The 17380-nt window shown below is 50.6% G+C and overlaps 1 protein-coding gene, 1 long non-coding RNA gene and 1 pseudogene across 3 annotated transcripts in view; 1 reads left to right on the top strand and 2 right to left on the bottom strand.

The window, feature by feature from the left end:
• LOC127462093 (uncharacterized) overlaps positions 1 to 17380 on the top strand; it is a 256860-nt gene that overhangs the window by 202371 nt on the left and 37109 nt on the right. The gene's annotated exons all lie outside the window — the stretch shown is intronic.
• On the bottom strand, positions 6221 to 8321 carry LOC127464051 (uncharacterized). Its single transcript, XR_007901147.1, has 2 exons — positions 8290 to 8321; positions 6221 to 6999 (listed from the first exon to the last, which is right to left on the bottom strand). It is a non-coding gene; the product is annotated as an uncharacterized LOC127464051 (long non-coding RNA).
• LOC127462882 (NADH-ubiquinone oxidoreductase chain 2-like) lies at positions 15841 to 16973 on the bottom strand (annotated as a pseudogene).

Raw genomic sequence — 17380 nt, 5'->3', positions numbered from 1 at the left:
TGTGCGCAGGGCTGGCGACAAGAGACAGTATCCATTCCTACTGGCAGCTCCCGGGTCACAGCCCCGAGCTCCTCGTACGCGCTGCTAAATGGTCCAGAGAGTTGCGGACGCCAACGGGGTGGCTGTTGGTCACGGGAGACGGTCTTTCCGCCGTCCTCTGGCTCTCCGGACCCCATCATGGGATCGCGACTCTGTATTCCTGGGCCCTCGCGGACACGGGCTCATTGACACTGTCGTCTTCAGAGATTTCAGGGAATTCTCTTAGAAACAAAACTCGGTTAATTGGTACTACAGCAGAGCAAATTAACACCCTAATGAAAACATGGTTTTTCATTCCTACACAGAGCGCAGGCTTGTGACAGAATGCCTGAATGCAAAGTGATTTATACAGCACAGGGCAGCGCAAATCTGGGCATCCTGCAGTCAGCTGCCATGTGTGCCCCTATCTTCTCTTGAGGCATCGTCTCCTGGTTACTCTGATCCACTCCAGGCAGAAGCCGGGATTCTTTGGATCATGAAGATCTTTCTCTTTGGATAGGAGGAGGGGTTCTTGCCTTGCCTTGAGGGTGGAAAAGACAGAGAGTAAGGGTCCGCAAGATTTGGAGTGTCACCCGTCAAGGATCTGAATACTACATCTTGGACATGTTCTGAAGAAGCTGTGAAGGCAGACAGGAGCGAGGTGCAACCAAACCAGACCAAACGTTAGAGGTGGTGAGAGAGGAAAGTAAAGCAGTAAGAAAGGAGAGACCTCCAACCATGTGGCCCTGGCCTCAGGAAGGATGGTTGCAGGACCATCCTTCATTAGCCTCTCAGTAAAAAGGCAGATTTCTCAGCTTCTTCTAAATGTGTTCTCTCTCCTCTGATACTTAAGATGGTAGAAAATTTTCAGGAGCTCACAGGCATAAGGACGGTGAACTCGATAATGCTCTTCCACCTGGGAAGCATGTGAAAGCCTCTGTTTCCTGTGGTGTGATGGGTGCCTGGGATCCCTCTGGACTTGGTTTAGGGAAGGGGCTGGGTGTATGTGTCTCCATCTGCCAAGCCCCCAGACCTTCAACTGCCCTGGGTGGGCCAGGGTTCTCCTAGCCCCACCACTCGCAAGCAGCACTCTGGTAGTTGCCCCATGTGCTCCCTGCATGTGCGTCAGGCTCTTCATCCTGTTCCCTACTCATCCCTCAGTACATTCCCTGGGGCATATGCTCTCCTTACCATCGCTGGAGCTGGGAAATCCAGCAGCCCTGCTGGAGTCACGTTCCTCTCAGACTTTGCGTTTTCGCAGAAGAGAAAGGCAAATCTAGAGACACTGGGCTGCTGTCCAGCAGGGCTCATCTCCCTTTCCCGGGGAGCTGGGAGAGAGGTATTCTTCCCAGGCAGATGAAGAAGGACAGGGGAAAAGCTGCAGAAGCGGAGGAGACACGTGTTCCCCGAGGAAGCTGCAAGCAGCCCAGAGAGCTGAGGACAGCACGGGAAGATGTGAAAGGTGCAGAAGGGTAGAAACTCGGAGCTCCCAAAAGCACATCAGTGGGTGTACAGCAGAGCAGGTGATTGCAACTGGGGAGGGGAGGACTGCACTGCGAGCTGACCGGGAACAATCTCTGCCCATGAGTGAGACCCCAGAACCAGGTAATGCTCAGAATGCCATCGGCTGGGGGAGCCAGACCGGTTGTTGCTTGGGGAGGGAGAAACCCAAAGAGAGCATTTGAGGTACTGAAAGTACAGTTCATTTCTCGGCCCTCCTGCTTCCTTTGCTCCCCCTCTAAGAGATTCGTTTCTGGCAGCTCTCTTCCCTCGGCACAGGGTGGAGATTTCTGACACTCTCGGTACACAGGTAGGTTCGTCTCAGCACGAATTTTGGCTACTTCGTCGTCACTTTCTGCCTGGTACACCTCCTCTCTATATCCCAGTTTTTTATAAATGCATTCTTTTTCCTCCCAGGAAATAGTCAACTGCCTTTTCAGGCCCCGTGGGGGAATACAACTGAATAGAGAAACATCGCTGCAGATCATGTACTTACTGTCCTTCATGGGTTCACTCCAGGCGATCTTACATCTCTAAAGAAATAAAGAGGGAAAGAAGAGAAAGCTCAGGCCTCCTTCTCTCTCTCTCTGCTCGCCACTTCAGCTTCGCTATCCCTCTCCGTCTGTCCTCTCCTCCACATGCTACCACCAAAAGATATCTCGGTTCTCTCTGCAGTCACACATTTCTCCTTTTCTAAAGAAAATCAGGAGATCATTCCAAAGCTGCTCCAGGTCTATCAAACTCCCATCTCAATAACTTTATTAATGCATCCCTTTCAACCTGCAGGCTGCCTCTGGCACGACTTCCAGTTTTCCCCGGCTGGCAACATATTCAAATCTCTCTGTTTGCAGTGGGCCATGGCTTACGGGGGCTGTGAAACACCGGGAGACCGATCGACGTCTGTGGGGAGCGGAGCTGTCAGCAGGAGCATTTCTGCTGGAGACAAATAGCACCTTAGTTTTAGACTTGGGCTGTGGACCAGTTCTACGCCGAAGCAGTGCATGAGTGAAGCACCTGCCCATGAGAAATCACGGCATGGCATCTCCCAGCCACTTTGGACTAATGGAGATACAGTCTCCGTGATGAGATCCCGGTTGTGTCACTTCTCCTGCTCAGAAGACTAGGGAACACCTGAAATATGTATGCTTGTCCTGAAAACAGAGAGCTCTAACTATTTAGGCAGCCTGGTGAAAACTGGAGGTCGTGCCAGAGACAGCCTGGAAGCAGAATCTGACGCATTATTAAGTTTAGTGAGATGAGGATTTGATAGGCCAGGGCTAAATTCAGTGTTCTAGCACTGGTGCCTCTTGCGCTGCGCTGTGCTTTTTACGTCACTTGGCACCCAGATACTCAAGCCTGTTCTCTTTGTATGGCTGAAAACCCTGTTTTAATAGAAGCGCTAATACCCAACTCGTCTCCATGACGGTGCCCGGAGAGCCAGAGGACGGTGGAAAGACCATCACCCTTCACCCACAGCCGCCCCGTTGGCGTCCGCAGGTCTCTGGACCATTAAGCAGCTCTCTGACCATTTAGCACTGAGGAACTCGGGGCTGTGACCCGGGAGCTGCCGGTAGGAATGGAAAAATTCACCGTTTCGTATGTTGACGTGTGAGCACTTGGTGATTTCACTGCTCCCGCTGGTCTCTAACAATGGGTCCTGCTGCACCTGGGCTCTACCTGCAGACACGGGCAGTGAGCTGAAGAAAAACCGTCGGAAGTGTTTTTGCACTGGATGTTTTTTCCCAAAACAAAGGGCACAGCAGCAGTCAAGCCAATACGGAGAAGAATTTTAAAAGGATATAAAGGTGTGTAGTAGTTGAAATGTCCATTAATATTTGCTGGAGAGAGGTGAGCGGAAAAGAGAAGTGGATTGGTGAAGTCACAGAAGAATGGAAAGCTGCGGGATTAAGCCAACCGAAGAGAGGAAGAAACGTAGGAAAGGGGAAGGACGGACTGCACGAATTCACTGAAGGACAGAGAGTAAAGCAAGGAAAGAATGACGGCTCGACAAAGAAAAAAGCGATGAGGATTTTCCAGCGCCGCTATCCAGAATATCATTCCCAGTCTGTCCGGACATTCGGGGTTGCCAGGGAATACTTTACGGACCAGAGGGAGGGAGGGCTGGGAAGATAGTTCGGAAGAAGAGCTTTGTGAAGGACCTACCAGACAGGAGGGTAGCCTCGAGGAATATGCACGTCCACGTCAGGGGGTTGCCCCGGCCCCTACGGTCTCCGGCCCCCAGCCCTGCGCACAGATCAAAACCGCGGCCAGCCCCACCAGCCCCGCTCTCCGACAGCGCCGCAACCGCCGATCCGCTGCCCCCGCCAGCCCCGACTCTCTGCTCCTGGCGGGTCGCCTCCTCTCCACCTCCTCTGCCTTCCTCTCCCTCCTCCCCTGTCCTCCTCCGACAAATCCGCCCTGGGGCTGGGACAGGCGCCGGCGCCTCTCGGGCTCTCCTCGGGTGCTGGCTGGAGGCGGAGGCCAGACGACAGCGGCGGCAGTGCGGCGGCCGTCCGTGCTCTGCACAGTAGAACCGGAGGGGCCGGACTGGGTGGCAGGGGTGGTGTTTGGTATCGAGGATCTTCAGATTGACAGACCATGTGCTTCTTACAGCGCCCTTGTCTCTTCCCTCACATCTCTCTTTTGGTACGTGGAGACTCCTGAATTGTCCTCCAGGGCAAGCACTTGCGAGAATGGTCGAGGGGCACGAAGAGGCAGAACATCCCTCCGGGCTCTGTGCCCTCCGGACTCAACCTCTCCTGGTCTTTCCCGTGGAACATCCCTGCTAGCAGCAGGAGTACTTTTGCTAGGGACAAAGACCACTTGTGGTTTTGTCGGGGGCTGTGGCACCAGGGCCACGGGGAGGCAGTGCACGGGAGAAACACCTTCCCCTGAGAAAACTCGGACGTGGCATAACCCCTCGCATTTGCTTTGGGATTCATGGAGACGCAGTCTCAGTAAGCGAGTTCTGCTGTGTCCCTCGTCCAGTTCTTCTTGCTTAGAGGACCAGGGAACAGCCTCTCACACCTGAACTGGATGTACTGGAATCTGCACATTTGCAGCAGGTTGAGGGGCACTGAGAGGCACATTCAAAAATTTCATTCTCTTTCTCATCTCTGTCACCTCCGTAGGACATAAATGGCCACCAAAGCAGGGTGTGATCTATTGCCATATGCACTGGAAAACCCAGGTCATCTCCTCAGGGCATTCATCACAGACCTGCCATCCGCTCTTGGCACTCACAATAGAACCACAACTCACCCGGCACACAGAGATTCTTTTGCCTTCCTTGGAGAGACCGGAAGAACTAGACAGGGTTTATCTGTTTGCATTGCACAGACAATTCTTGAGCACACACCTGCTGTTGGTGTGGGGAGATGACCCTGAGCAAGAACAATTGCCATCAACCTCCTGGAGAGACCTTGAAGTTATGTGGGACAAAGACTGTCTCGGTGTCACATTGCATTTACGGTTCTAAATCCTGGAAAAGCCCATGCGTGCAACTCTGGGATGTGCTTCTCTTGGACAGAGCTCCGCGTTTCCGTCTCTCAGGCGGTGGGGCATCTCAGATAGTGGCAGAGCAGGTGGTACCCCACAAGGGCTTAGGTGCATCCAGGCTCCTGGCGTGGCAGCAGGAACCCCAGGAGATACTGCCCCTGCTGCCCTGAACTGTCTGTGTGCAAGCGAAGGACTCGTGTGTCTGAAAACCCTCCTGTGACTGAGCAGTGAGTCCCCGCTAGAGCACCAAGGACTCTTGGCCAACTGGCCATCCACCAGGACCCCAGAGGCCATTTTCCAGCGCTGCTAGGCAGAATATCATTCCCATTCTGTCCGGACATTCGGGGTTGCCCCATCACAGGGACAGAATCTGGCACTTGCCCTTGTTGAACTTCCTCTGGTTGAGGATTGCCCAAACCTCTGATTTGAGGTCTCTCTGCGGGGCCTCCGTCTTCCATGAGGCCCTGGTGTGTTACAATGGCCCCTTGATTGCTTGGGAATGTGCAGTGTTCTGTGTTCCATGTGTTACATGAGGCCCCATATTGTCACAATGGCACTGAAATGAGAGAGGATTTTCATCCTTAATGGCTTCGTAAATCACAAGTTTTTCTTAGATAAAAATCCTAATCAACAAAGGGGTTTGCTTTCTTGGCATGGTAGCAGTCTTTTCTTTTCTTTTAAGACTACCATTAGTTGTAGGAGAGAGAATGTAGATGATACATGGAAACTAATAGAGAGTGTATCATACGCCCATCTTCAAGAAATTAGCTTACAGGCCTCAGAAAACTTGTTTAATAAGAGATTGTTCTGTTAAGAAGAAAGTCAATTATACATTGTTTAAGCAAATGGGAAGTTCTAAGACGCGTCTTAGCTGGTCCTAAAGCATTTAGTTTAGGGGTTAGGGATGGGATAGATCAATCAGAGATGCTACGAGGCCTGCTAAGGGAGAAGACCACTCTGTGAAAATGACTGCCCCTCCCAGAAGAAATGGATGCTAGATAGCAGTCTTGCTCCACGAATAAAATCCAAGAGGCTATTTGACCCTAAAATCATAAGAGAATTTTGGACTGCTTGTGAAGGGGAGGGTCTTTCAAGTATCACTGTATTTATACTCCGAAATTTATACTGATTCTTTGATTCATGCATGGCAGAATACCCCCATGAATCCACAGCTGGCATATTAAAGAAATGTTCGATCCAATGGTTTCTGGTCATGGGGTTTAATTCTTTTGTTTTATCCCTTTGATTCCATGAAGTTCCAAAGATATCCCACGGTTTGTTTAATTCCATGAGGTCCCGCACATCCCAATGATGTCCCTTAAGTCCCTGGTTTCTGTAGTTTCCCAGGGAACATTTGCTTCTATGATGCAGGGCAGTGCCACGACGGCCACTTGATTCCGTGAGTTCCCCCAGTCTCCCAGCAGTCCTTTGGTTCCATGAGAGCCTGCAATGTTGCAGTGGGTTGACCTTACCTGGATGCCAGGTGCCCACCAAGCTGCTCTACTGCTGCCCTTCCCAGCCAGACAGAAGAGACAGAATAAGATGGAAAATTATTTCTACCTTGAGATCAGGCACTTTACTAAAGCAAAAGCCAAAGTTTGCGCATGCATAAGTGAAGAGGAAAATAAAAAGATTTTCTCTCTACTTCCTGTCAGCAGCGATACCTGGCCACTTCATGGGAAGCAGGGCTTCACCACACAGAGAAACCGCTCAGAAGGCATGTATTGTAAAAAAATGGATTTTCCCCCTTTCCTGTTCCTTTCCTGAACTCTTGTAGCTGAGCTGACGCCATATATTCTGCAATGTCCCTTTGGTCCATTCGGCTCAACTGACCTGCCTGTATCGCCTCCCATGATCTTGTCCCCAATTCAGGGGACGAAGCTGACAATGCAGATGCTGCACCAGCCCTGCTCAGCAGTTGCCAAAGCACTGGTGTGATTAACCCCTTTGTAGCTCCCAATGCAAAGCACAGCACTGTGACGCCTGCAGTGAGAAAATGAACTCCAGCTCAGACAGACCCAACACATGTGGGATTCTGAAATGTCTCAGGGTTCCTTTGGTTCCACGATGCCCCTCTCAGACCTGGCAGTAGAAAAATAAATCAAAAAATTGAGAAGAAATCATCTTAAAGTCATGCTAAGCCTGTCTTCTACAGTCTAGAATCTATATATGTGTGACTGCAAATACTTGGGATGAGGGTAGATGCTCAGAGGAATTCATGGGTTTGATCTAGGAAACCTGTCCCAAAGTTTTCACTGCCTTTTCCTCCTTGGACATTTCCTGATGCCCGGAGGAAGCTCATGTCCAACAGCAACTCCATCCCCCACTTCCTCCTCCTGGCTGCAGCTCTTGCACTTCTGCTTCTTCCTGGGCATCTCCCTGGCTGTCCTCCTGGGCAACGGCCTCATCCTCAGTGCCGTCGCCCTCCACCACCACCTGCACACCCCCCAGGGACTTCTTCCTGCTCCACCTCTCCCTCACACACCCGGGCTGCATCTGCACCACTCTCCCCAAAGCCATGGCCAATTCCCTCTGGAACACCAGGGGCATGTCCTACTCAGGATGAGCTGCACAGGTGTTTTCTGCTTTTCTTCTTGATCACAGCGGAGCTTGCCCTTCTCACCATCATGTCCTATGACCGCTACATGGCCATCTGCAAAGCCCTTCACTACAGGACCCTCCTGGGCAGCAGAGCTTGTGCCCACGTGGCAGCAGCTGCCTGGGCCACTGGGAAGCGGGTCTGGCCCTGGGGCTGCAGGAGCTGCCGCCTGAGTTGATGATCTTCTGAGCAGTCCAGACATGCAGTCACTGTCCCTGTCCTCTATTGCCTCCCTTTCTTGCTGCACGACCAGAAACGACTGTGTTGCTCTGCTGGGCTGGGGCAGGGCAGGGAGATGGGGGGACCAGGAAGGGACTGGTCTGGGCAGTTCCAGTGACTTAGAAAACCCCAATGTTCATCTGAAGTGTAGGAGTGGGCAGGGTGGGAGCATTACAGGGCTGAGGTGGCTCCAGGTTCTGGGAGTGGTAGCAGGAGCCCAGGGAGACACTGCCCCTGCTGCAATGAACTGCCTGTGTGTGTGCCAGACTCGTGTCTCTGAACACTCCCGTGTGTGCATCAGTCCAGCTCAGGGTTGGACACCTCTCAGAGCCCTGACACATTTCTCTGTGTGACACCAGGAAAACCCCCACTGTGCCAGGGAGTTACCAGATCCTTTGCTGTCACCCTCCTGGTGTCCTGTGTAATGATGAAACTAGAAAAGGTGATCATCATACCCTGGTAATTTTCTAAGAGGAGAAATGTCACTGCTGGAAAGAAGTGTCACTGAAGAGGTGAGAAGAGGGAACATCATTGTTTCCTTCAGTCTGTTCCACAGCAGGTTCCCCTGGAACCCCAGGGACACCTGCGGGGAACCCAGAGGGGCAGAGAAAGGGCTGCCTTTGGCTCTTGCTGTGCTGCTCAGCTGGGCCGGGCTCCTGGCACACAGGGAAATCCTGGCAAGCGGGCAGCACTGCAGAGCGACAGCTCTGCCCAGAAGCAGCTTTTCTGCACAGCCCAGCAGGGCCGAGGGCACTGCCTGTAGGCACGAGTGAAGAGAAGAAAGGTAAAGGGAGGTTAAAGACAGCAGAAAGATGGGAGGTGTTCAGCTGAGACACAACTTGGGGACACAACTTCACACTCCTCTGCAGAGTGAGTCTACAGCTGCAGGGCAATGTCACTTGTGTTCCTGGAGGAATCTCCTAAAGCTACCACATCCCACAGCCTTGCACATCTGTCAGGACTCTCCCAGTTTCTCTGTTGCGCCGGAGGAGAATGTTCTCCAGGGCAGGCCTTCCCTGCAGCACCGTCAGAGGGACAGCGCAGGTGGGCTCCTTCTCCCAGGGATGGCTGCGGGGTGGAAAGGTGGGGGTGCAACCAGGGATGCCCGGGGCTGTCCTGCAGAGCAGGGTCCCTGTGCTCCGGGGTTCTTTGTGCCAGGGCAGGGACTTTGCTGCCTGATGGCGTCAGGTCTCATCCTGCCTGGGTAGTTGCCCACCCCTCTGCAGGGAGAAGCTGTCGGTGGGTGGTGAGAACCCCAGCAGGAGCCAGGCAGGTTCTTCCTGCCGTTGGATGAGGTGTGTGTGGTCAGGGCTGTGGGAGGTCAGGGCTGCTCCCAGATCCAGATCACACCAGCACATTTCCAAGAGCACTGTCAAATGGGAAGGACAAAGCACAATTATTAGGAAGGAATGGAGCTTTTCTCAGTCAGTGTTTTCAGTTTCCTACTCCGGAGGAATCTGGGGGTTGAGAAATGGAAAAGGAGCTCCCATGTTGGACAAGTCACTGAGACTCCTGAGCTGGAACTTGGAATGCACAAGTGCTTCTGTAAGCAACTTCCTAAAGTGCTTTCGGTCTCTGCTCTGCTTTTGACAGAAGCAGCATCACTTCTGCTGGACCCATCTGTTTTTTCTTTATCTGCCCTTTTCCACCTGCAAAAAGAAAAGTTGCCCAGTCAGTGCACTGCAAACAGGCAGGTTTCTCTCAGGCCACAGTGAGTGCACAGACATTCGGATGGAGTGGTGACAGGGAAGTCATGAATGGATTTCTGATGTTGAATCTACTGTTTTGAAATCAGAAAATGTAGTGTTGAAGTCATCGTTAGCCTTTGAGAGGGAAACAGTGGAAAAATCGGATAAATTTGTTGCTAAAAATGAGCTGCTTCAAACTGAGGTTGACCACCTTAAAAGTCTTGTTAAAATTTGGATGATTATGAAACAGTCAACTCAAGGATTACCCCCATCAATACTAGACAATGCCCACAGTATAAAGGCATAAAGCCCTCCCAGCCCCTCCAGGAACCCTCAAATCCCATCCCGGTCCCACAGGACACTCCCAACTTCCCCTTAAACCCTCCGAGGCCCCCAGACTGCCTCCCAGACCCACAAAAACCCACAAGATGCCCCCAAACCCCTCCCAGTTACCTCCAGCCCTCCCAGGACCTTTCAAACCCTCTCCTAGTTGCCCCCTTCCCCTTGAGTATGCCCCCAAACTCTCTCCCAGTTCCTTCCCACATCCCCGACGATTCCCCAAAACCCCTCACAGCTGCCCCAATCTCCCCAACCTCCCTCCCAAACCCCCAAACTCCCCCAAACACCTTCCCAGTTACCCCCACGACCTCCAACCCCTTCTCAGCCTCCCCATTCCTTCCCAAAGCCCCTCCCAGTTGCCGGCCCGTCCCTCAGGCTCAGGTGAGGAGGTGCCCCAGGCTGACGGGCCCGCCCAGACAGGGGCGGTTCCAGCAGCATGTCAGGAGCCACCCCCTGCCCCGAAAGCTCCCGCCTGCCCTGGAGCCACCTCAGCTGCCCCTGCAGGGGAGAAATCCAGGCCGGAGTAGAGCAAAGGGCAGGGCCGGGCTGGGACCTTGATGGACAGGGGCACTGGGAGAGCAGGGGAGAGACCGGGATGGGCTGAGGGGGCACTGGGAGAGAGGGGAGACACTGGGATGGGCTGAGGGGGCACTGGGAGGGAGAGGGGAAAGTTTTTTGCCCCTTTCCTGGGCACTTGAACACCCTCTGCAGCCCGTTCCCGACCGTGCTGGTTGTCCTTTCCCCCCAAGCCATGAACAGGTTTTGGGGCTCCGTCGTGGGTCGCAGCCAATAGAACGGCTCTGCTGGAATGACGTCATTGCCAAATTCTGCTGGGCCCCTGTCCTTGTGCCGGTGAGTCACCCAATGAACGTCGAAACTTCCGCGGGGCCTGCCGGGAGCGGGGCGGTGATGGCGGGGGAGGGGAGGATCGGGATTGAACCCAATTGGTCCCGATTGATCCCGGCCCCAGGGTCTCCCCCCGCCGCGCTGTTTTTCACGTGCGGCCCCCATCGAGGCCATGGTGGTGTGGTGTGAGTTCAGGGGGTCCGGGGGCTCCTGGTGACCCCTCCGAATCTCCCCCAAGACTCTCGGGAACCGCCCAGATCCCCCCCAAGACTCCTGGGGACCCTCCGCCTTTCCCCCTCCTCCCCCAAATCTCCTGTGCATCCCCTTAACCCTTGAAAATCTCCTGGGACCACCTCAGACCCCCAGACTCTCTCCTGGGGACCCCCAAACACTCTTCAGGACTCCGGGGCCCCTCCCGACCCCCTCCTAGAGTCTTTTCGGTGTCACCAACCCTTTACGGCGGATTCCTCTGTCCATTTTTCCACCCCAGACTGCTGGGGTTCCACCCCCCCAAGAAACTGCTGGGAACTCCCCAGTGTCCCACCACGAGATTCCTGGGTCCCTCCCCCCCCAACCCCCTGTGGGTGCCCCCATCCTTTCTTCCCCTTGAAAATATTCTTGGGGGTCCCCCAATGTCTCCTCCAGCCCCCATCCTGCCAGGGATGGATTTGGGGGGATCTCCTTCCCCTTCCCTCTGACCCGTAGGCAAATGCCCTCCCTGTCCTTCTTCCTTCGCCCCCAGGCAGAAAAGAGAAGAGAAACAGCCAGTTGGCCCTGGCAGGTGTGGGTGTGTGCAGGCTGTGGTTGAGTGGTTGAGAAGGGAGAGGAGGGGGCTGGTGTTTGGGCCAAGTCCAGCAGGTGATGTCTTTTGTGTCTGGCAGTCCTTGGTCGGCTCCACAACCATCCAGCTGTCAGTGTTCATGACATACCCATCAGCCCTTCTCTTCTTGGCTCCTACACTTGTCAACCCTAAGCTGCTCCTAAGTTCTCTTGCTGTCAGTTCATAAAGAGGTCTTGTCAAGTGTTACTGATTTAGAAACTAAAGCCTGACATCTTTGTCTTTGCCAAAGATGTGTGTGAAAGGGCAGTGCTGTTGCAAAGCAGTGTTGAGCTTCACATTGGGTGACTTGGCAGCTTCCTCTGCATCACCCATGCACCCTGGGTTTCTTTGAAAAGTACTTTTCACTCCAAATGTGACACCACATTAGCCTGTAGGACATCCTGTCCCCAAATGGATAACTGTAAATATTAATAATTAAAAAGTGACCCCCTCCATTATTCAAGAAAAGCTTGTATCTCTGTACTAAAAGCATCCAAGGGTCACGTCCCCCAGTTTTCTATCTGACAAGGGTTTGGAGGGGCTGCTTTGTGCAGGGAACCCTTTGGGGACCCCTTGCACATGGGTAGGGCTGCACTCTGGGGGTGTGGGGCTTTGGTTCTTTGGTTGCCAGGGGTCACTGTGAGTCACTGAGTCGGGGTGGGGACAATGGGCAGGGCTGGCTGGCACAGGCTGTGGTACCTGTGACATAAAAGGGAAGTGTCCGCGTGGGGCAGCTCTGCAGGGCCCATCAGGGGATGCTGCCCAGTGCAGCCTGTGCTGTGGGGAGCACGCACACAGGGAGAGGCTGGGCCGGACGAGGGCCAGGGTAGCAAGGCCGCCCCAGGGAGTGGGTTCTGCCCCTGCCTGCAGGGCCCAGCCCCTGGCAGGAGCGCCTTGGGCAGGGCCCGGTGCTGCTACTGGGGCAGGGGGTGAGGCCTTGCCGCCTGCCAGCTATCTGGGCCCCTGTCCTTGCTGCGCCACATCCCCGAGGCTCCATACCCGCTCCCCCAGCGCCAGCTCCCTCCTTCCCAGCCCCAACCAAGCCCTTCTCTGTGTCCTCCTGCAGGCCATGGTTTTCACAACATTCCTTTTAGTGCTTGTGCAAAGCATCATCCAGTCCCGGCAGGCGGTCGGGGAGGGGTTGCACAAGACTCAGTGAGCTTGGAGGTCTTTTCCAAGCTGAAGGACTCTTGGATTCTGTGATTGTGTGCTAGATTCAGCTGGGTCCGTGTTAGCAGCATTAGTTTGCTCCCAAAGTTTCCTCGCTGTCAGCTCTTGTGGCCTAAGGCTTGAGTTCCTTTAACTCCTTGTGTTGAGCTACTGATGGGAAAGGAGAGGCCTCTGCGAGCAGATTCCTGGTGTTCTCTGTAGAAGAGTGAGGGAGAAGGTGTAGTCAAGTGGGAAGAGGAGTACTGTTTGTGTGTGGCCTCCTATGTGGCCTTGGCGCCTTTGAGGGGCTTGAAGGAGAAAAGAGCTTTGTTAAAGTGAGAAGTGAAATAGTGTGTTGACTGTTCTCTCTGCAGGGAGAAGCTGTCGGTGGGGGAGGGGTCACAGAGTGGGGGAGGAGCCACAGAGTGGATGAGGGGCCATAGAGTGGGGGAGGGGTCAGAGAGTGGGGGACGGGCCATGAAGTGGGAGAGGGGTCACAGAGTGGGGTAGGGGCTACAGAATGGGGTAGGGGCTACAGAATGGGGAAGGGGCCATAAAGTGTGGGAGGGTCCACGGGGTGGGGGAGGGGTCACAGCCTGGACTCGGGGGGTCAGGGCAGTGACCTCGGGGAGGGGGAGGGGTCAGGGCATGGGGTAGGGGTCTCACCTGATCCCGGGGCTATTGGGGCCATGGCGGGGCCGAACCTGGTGGGGACACCCAAGTTTTTCCCAAATTTCCCCTCATTTTTCCCAGTTTTTCATCCATTTCTCCCAAATTTCCCACTCTTTCCCCAATTTTCCCCCCATTTCCCCCATTTTTCCCAAATTTCCCCATTTTTCTCAATTTTTCCCCATTTTTTTCCAAATTCCTTCCATTGTTCCCAAATTTCCCCCATTTTTTCCCATTTTCCCCAAATTTCCCCCAATGTTCCCAACTTTCCCCAATTTTTCATCCAATTTTACCCAAATTCCCCCTTTTTTTTCTCAATTCACCCCATTTTTCCCAAATTTCCCCATTTTCCCCAAATTCCGCCATTTTTTCCTAATTTTTTCCTAAATTTCCCCTAATTTTTCCCAATTATCCCCCATATTTCCTGATTTTTCACCCGTTTTCCCCAAATTTCTTACTTTTTTCCCAGTTTTCCCTCCATTTCCCCTCAAAATCCCCCATTTCCCCAAATTTCTGACTTTTTCCCCAAAATTTCCCCTGTTTTTCCACATTTTCCCGGATTTTCCCCCAGTTTTCCTAAATTTCCCCCCATTTTTCCCCATTTTTATCAATTTTCCCCAAATTTCCCACTTTTTTCTCAAATTTTCCCCCATTTTTCCCAATTTTTCATTCGTGTTCACCAATTTTCCCACTTTTTTCCCCAATTTTCCCCCATTTTCCCCATAATTCCTGGTTTTTTCCCCCCATTTTTTCCCACTGGGGAAATTTGGGAAATTTGGAAAACTAGGGACCCAAAAATCCAAGAAAATGTGGGGAAATGGGGGAAAAATGTGGGGGAAATCTGGAGAAAAATCTATGAAAATGTGGGCAAAATGGGGGGAAAATCAGGAAAATGGTGAAAAATCTGGGAAAATGTGGGAAAATGAGGAAATTGCGGAAAATTCTGGGAAAAATGTGAGAAAAATCCGGGAAAATTCTGGGGAAAATGGGAGAAAATCTGGGAAAAATGTGGAAAAAATGGGGGGGAAAGGGGAAAAAATGGGAAAAATCTGGGAAAATAGGGAAAAAATGGAGGGAAAATGGGGAATATTCTGGGAAAATCTGGAAATATGGGGAAAAAAATCTGAGAAAAATGGGGAAAAATCTGGGAAAATGTGGAAAAAATGTGGGAAAAATCATGGAAAATGGGGGGAAATTGGGAAAAAATCCGAGGAAATGTGGGAAAAAAAGGGGGGAAATCTGGGAAAATGGGGAAAATAATCGGGAAAAAATCTGGGAAAAAATGAGGAAAAATCTGGGGAAATAGGGAGAAAATCTGGGAAAATGTGGGAAAAAATTTGGGAAAATGTGGGAAAATGGGGAAAAATCGGAGAAAATGGGGGCGAAATGGGGAAAAATCTGTGGAAAATGGGGAAAATGGGGAAAAATCTGGGAAAATGTGAAAAAATTGGGAAAAACTGTGGGAAAATGGGGGAAATGAGGAGAAATCCGTTAAAATGTGGGAAAAATGGGAAAAATGTGTGAAAATGGGAAAAAATGGGGAAAAAATCCAGAAAAATGGTGAAAATCGGGAAAAATCAAGAAAAATGGGGGGAAATCTGGGAAAATGTGGGAAAATGTGGGAAAATGTGGGAAAATCTGGAAGAAAATCTGGAGAAAAATCTGAGAAAATGTGGGAAAAATGGGAAAAAATGTGGGAAAAATCTGGGAAAATGTGGGAAATTTTGGGAAAAGTGGAGGAAAAATCTGGGAAAAATCCAGGAAAATGGGGAAAAAATAGGGAAAAATCTGGGAAAATCTGGGAGAAATCTGGGAAAATGGGGACAAACTGGGGGGCAAATGCTGGAAATTCTGGGGAAAATGGGGGGAAATGGAGAAAAATGGGAAAAAATCCCAGAAAATGGGGGAAAATGGGGAAAGATTTAAAAAAATGGGAAAAAATCTGGGGAAAATCTGGGAAAAATGGGGAAAAATCTGGGAAAATCTGGGAAAAATGAGGAAAAATCTGGGAAAATGTGGAAAAAATGGGAGAAAATCCAGGAAATGGGGAAAAATGGGGAAAGATAAAAAAATTTTGGAAAAATGGGGAAAATATGGGAAATTCTGGGAAAAATCCAGGAAAATGGGGGAAGAAATCTGGGCAAATCTGGGAAAAATGTGAGAAAAAGTCATGGAAAATGTGGAAAAAATGGGAAAAAAAAATCTGGGAAAATCTGGAGAAAAATGTGTGAAAATCTGGGAAAATGTGGAAAAAATGTGGAAAAAATGGGGAAAAATCTGGGAAAATGGGGGGAAAATCTGGGAAAATCTGGACAAAATGGGGAAAATCTGGGAAAAAGGGGGAAAAATGGGAAAAAATCTGGGAAAATGTAGGAAAATTGGGAAAAATCTGGAAAATGGGGGGAAATGGGGAAAAATTCAGGAAAATGTGGAAAAAATTTTAATAAATTTTAATAAATTTTTAATAAATTTTTAATAAATTTTTAATAATTTTTAAATAACCTAAGTTTCTAGGGGATTGCGAGTACTATGGGAGATAGTGGCAGGAGCATAATTGATAAGGAGGTAAAGGTTGTGGTTAGGGTGTTAGTTGGTTTGTTAGTTTGTCACTGTTTTATGTAGTTGGTGAAGTTTGGGGGTAGTGTGATGGTTGCACAGTAGGCCAGTCGTAGGTAGAAGAAAAGTCCAAGTAAAGAGAGTAGGGTAATAGCTGTGGCTACTACTGTTAGTTCTTGTTTTGTGAGCTCTTGAATAATTAACCACTTGGGTAGGAATCCCGTTAGGGGAGGAAGACCTGCAAGGGAGAGGAGGGTGAGCATAAGGATTGTGGTTAGTGATGGAATTTTGGTTCATGTGGATATAACAGTGGATAGTTTTAGGGTATTGGTTGTGTTAAGGATGAGGAAGATGGCGGAAGTTGTTACAGTATACAGATAGAACGTAATTAAAGTCAGATTGGGGTTGTAGTTGAGAATAATAGTTATTCATCCTAGGTGTGCGATAGATGAGAAAGCTAAAATTTTGCGAGTTTGGGTTTGGTTAAGTCCTATTCAGCCACCTAGGGCTGCAGAAGCAATAGCTATTGAAGATAGGAGAGTTGGGTTGAGTGAGGGGGATGTTAGGTAGAATAGTGTGGTTGGTGGAAATTTTATGACTGCGGCTAGTAGGAGGCATGTTGTTATAGTTGAGCCTCGAAGAACTTCTGGAAATCAGAAATGAAATGGGACTAAGCCTAGTTTAATTGAAATTGCAATAGTTAGTAGTATACATGATATGGGGTGGGTTAGTTGGGTGATGTCTCATTGGCCAGAGAATCATGCATTGGTCATGCTGGAGAATAAAAGTAGCGTAGATGCGGCTGCCTGGGTTAGAAAATATTTAGGAGAGGCTTCAATGGCTCATGGATGGTGGTTTTTAGAGATCAGTGGAAGAATAGCTAAAGTGTTAATTTCTAAGCCGACTCATGCTATTATTCAGTGGTTACTTGAAATTGTGATTGAGGTTCCTAAGAGCAGGCTTATTGTGGAGATTAGTTTAGCTTGGGGATTCATTAGTAAGGGAAGGAGTTAAACCATCATTTTCGGGGTATGGGCCCGATAGCTTAATTAGTTGACCTTACTAGAAAATAATATAGAGGGAGTATAGAGGATTTTGATTCCTTTAGTGTAGGTTCGATTCCTACTTTTCTAAAATTAGGAAATGAGAGGATTGGTATACCTCTATGTTTACTTTATCATAGTAACCCTTTTGGATTCAGGCACATATCCTTGAGTGTCTTAGGTAGGGGGGTAGGCCTGCATAGGAGATAGGAAGGCTGGTATGCCATAGGCATAAGGCTAATGTTAGGGGTAAGAAGTTCTTTCAGAGCAAATGTATGAGTTGATCATATCGGAATCGAGGGTAAGAGGCACGGATTCATAAGAATCCTGCGGAAAGGAGGAGGGTTTTTGTAGCTAGAGCAGGGGGAATGAGTTCTTGAGGGAGATTAAGTGAGCTGGGGTTTAGGAATAGAATGGTTGTGAGTGCATTTATTAG

This window comes from Manacus candei, unplaced genomic scaffold (genome assembly GCF_025592945.1).
Source record: "Manacus candei isolate 608988 ecotype Guabito, Panama unplaced genomic scaffold, ASM2559294v1 h1tg000002l, whole genome shotgun sequence".
Lineage (NCBI taxonomy): Eukaryota > Metazoa > Chordata > Aves > Passeriformes > Pipridae > Manacus > Manacus candei.
This window is presented reverse-complemented; position numbering and strand designations above follow the sequence as displayed.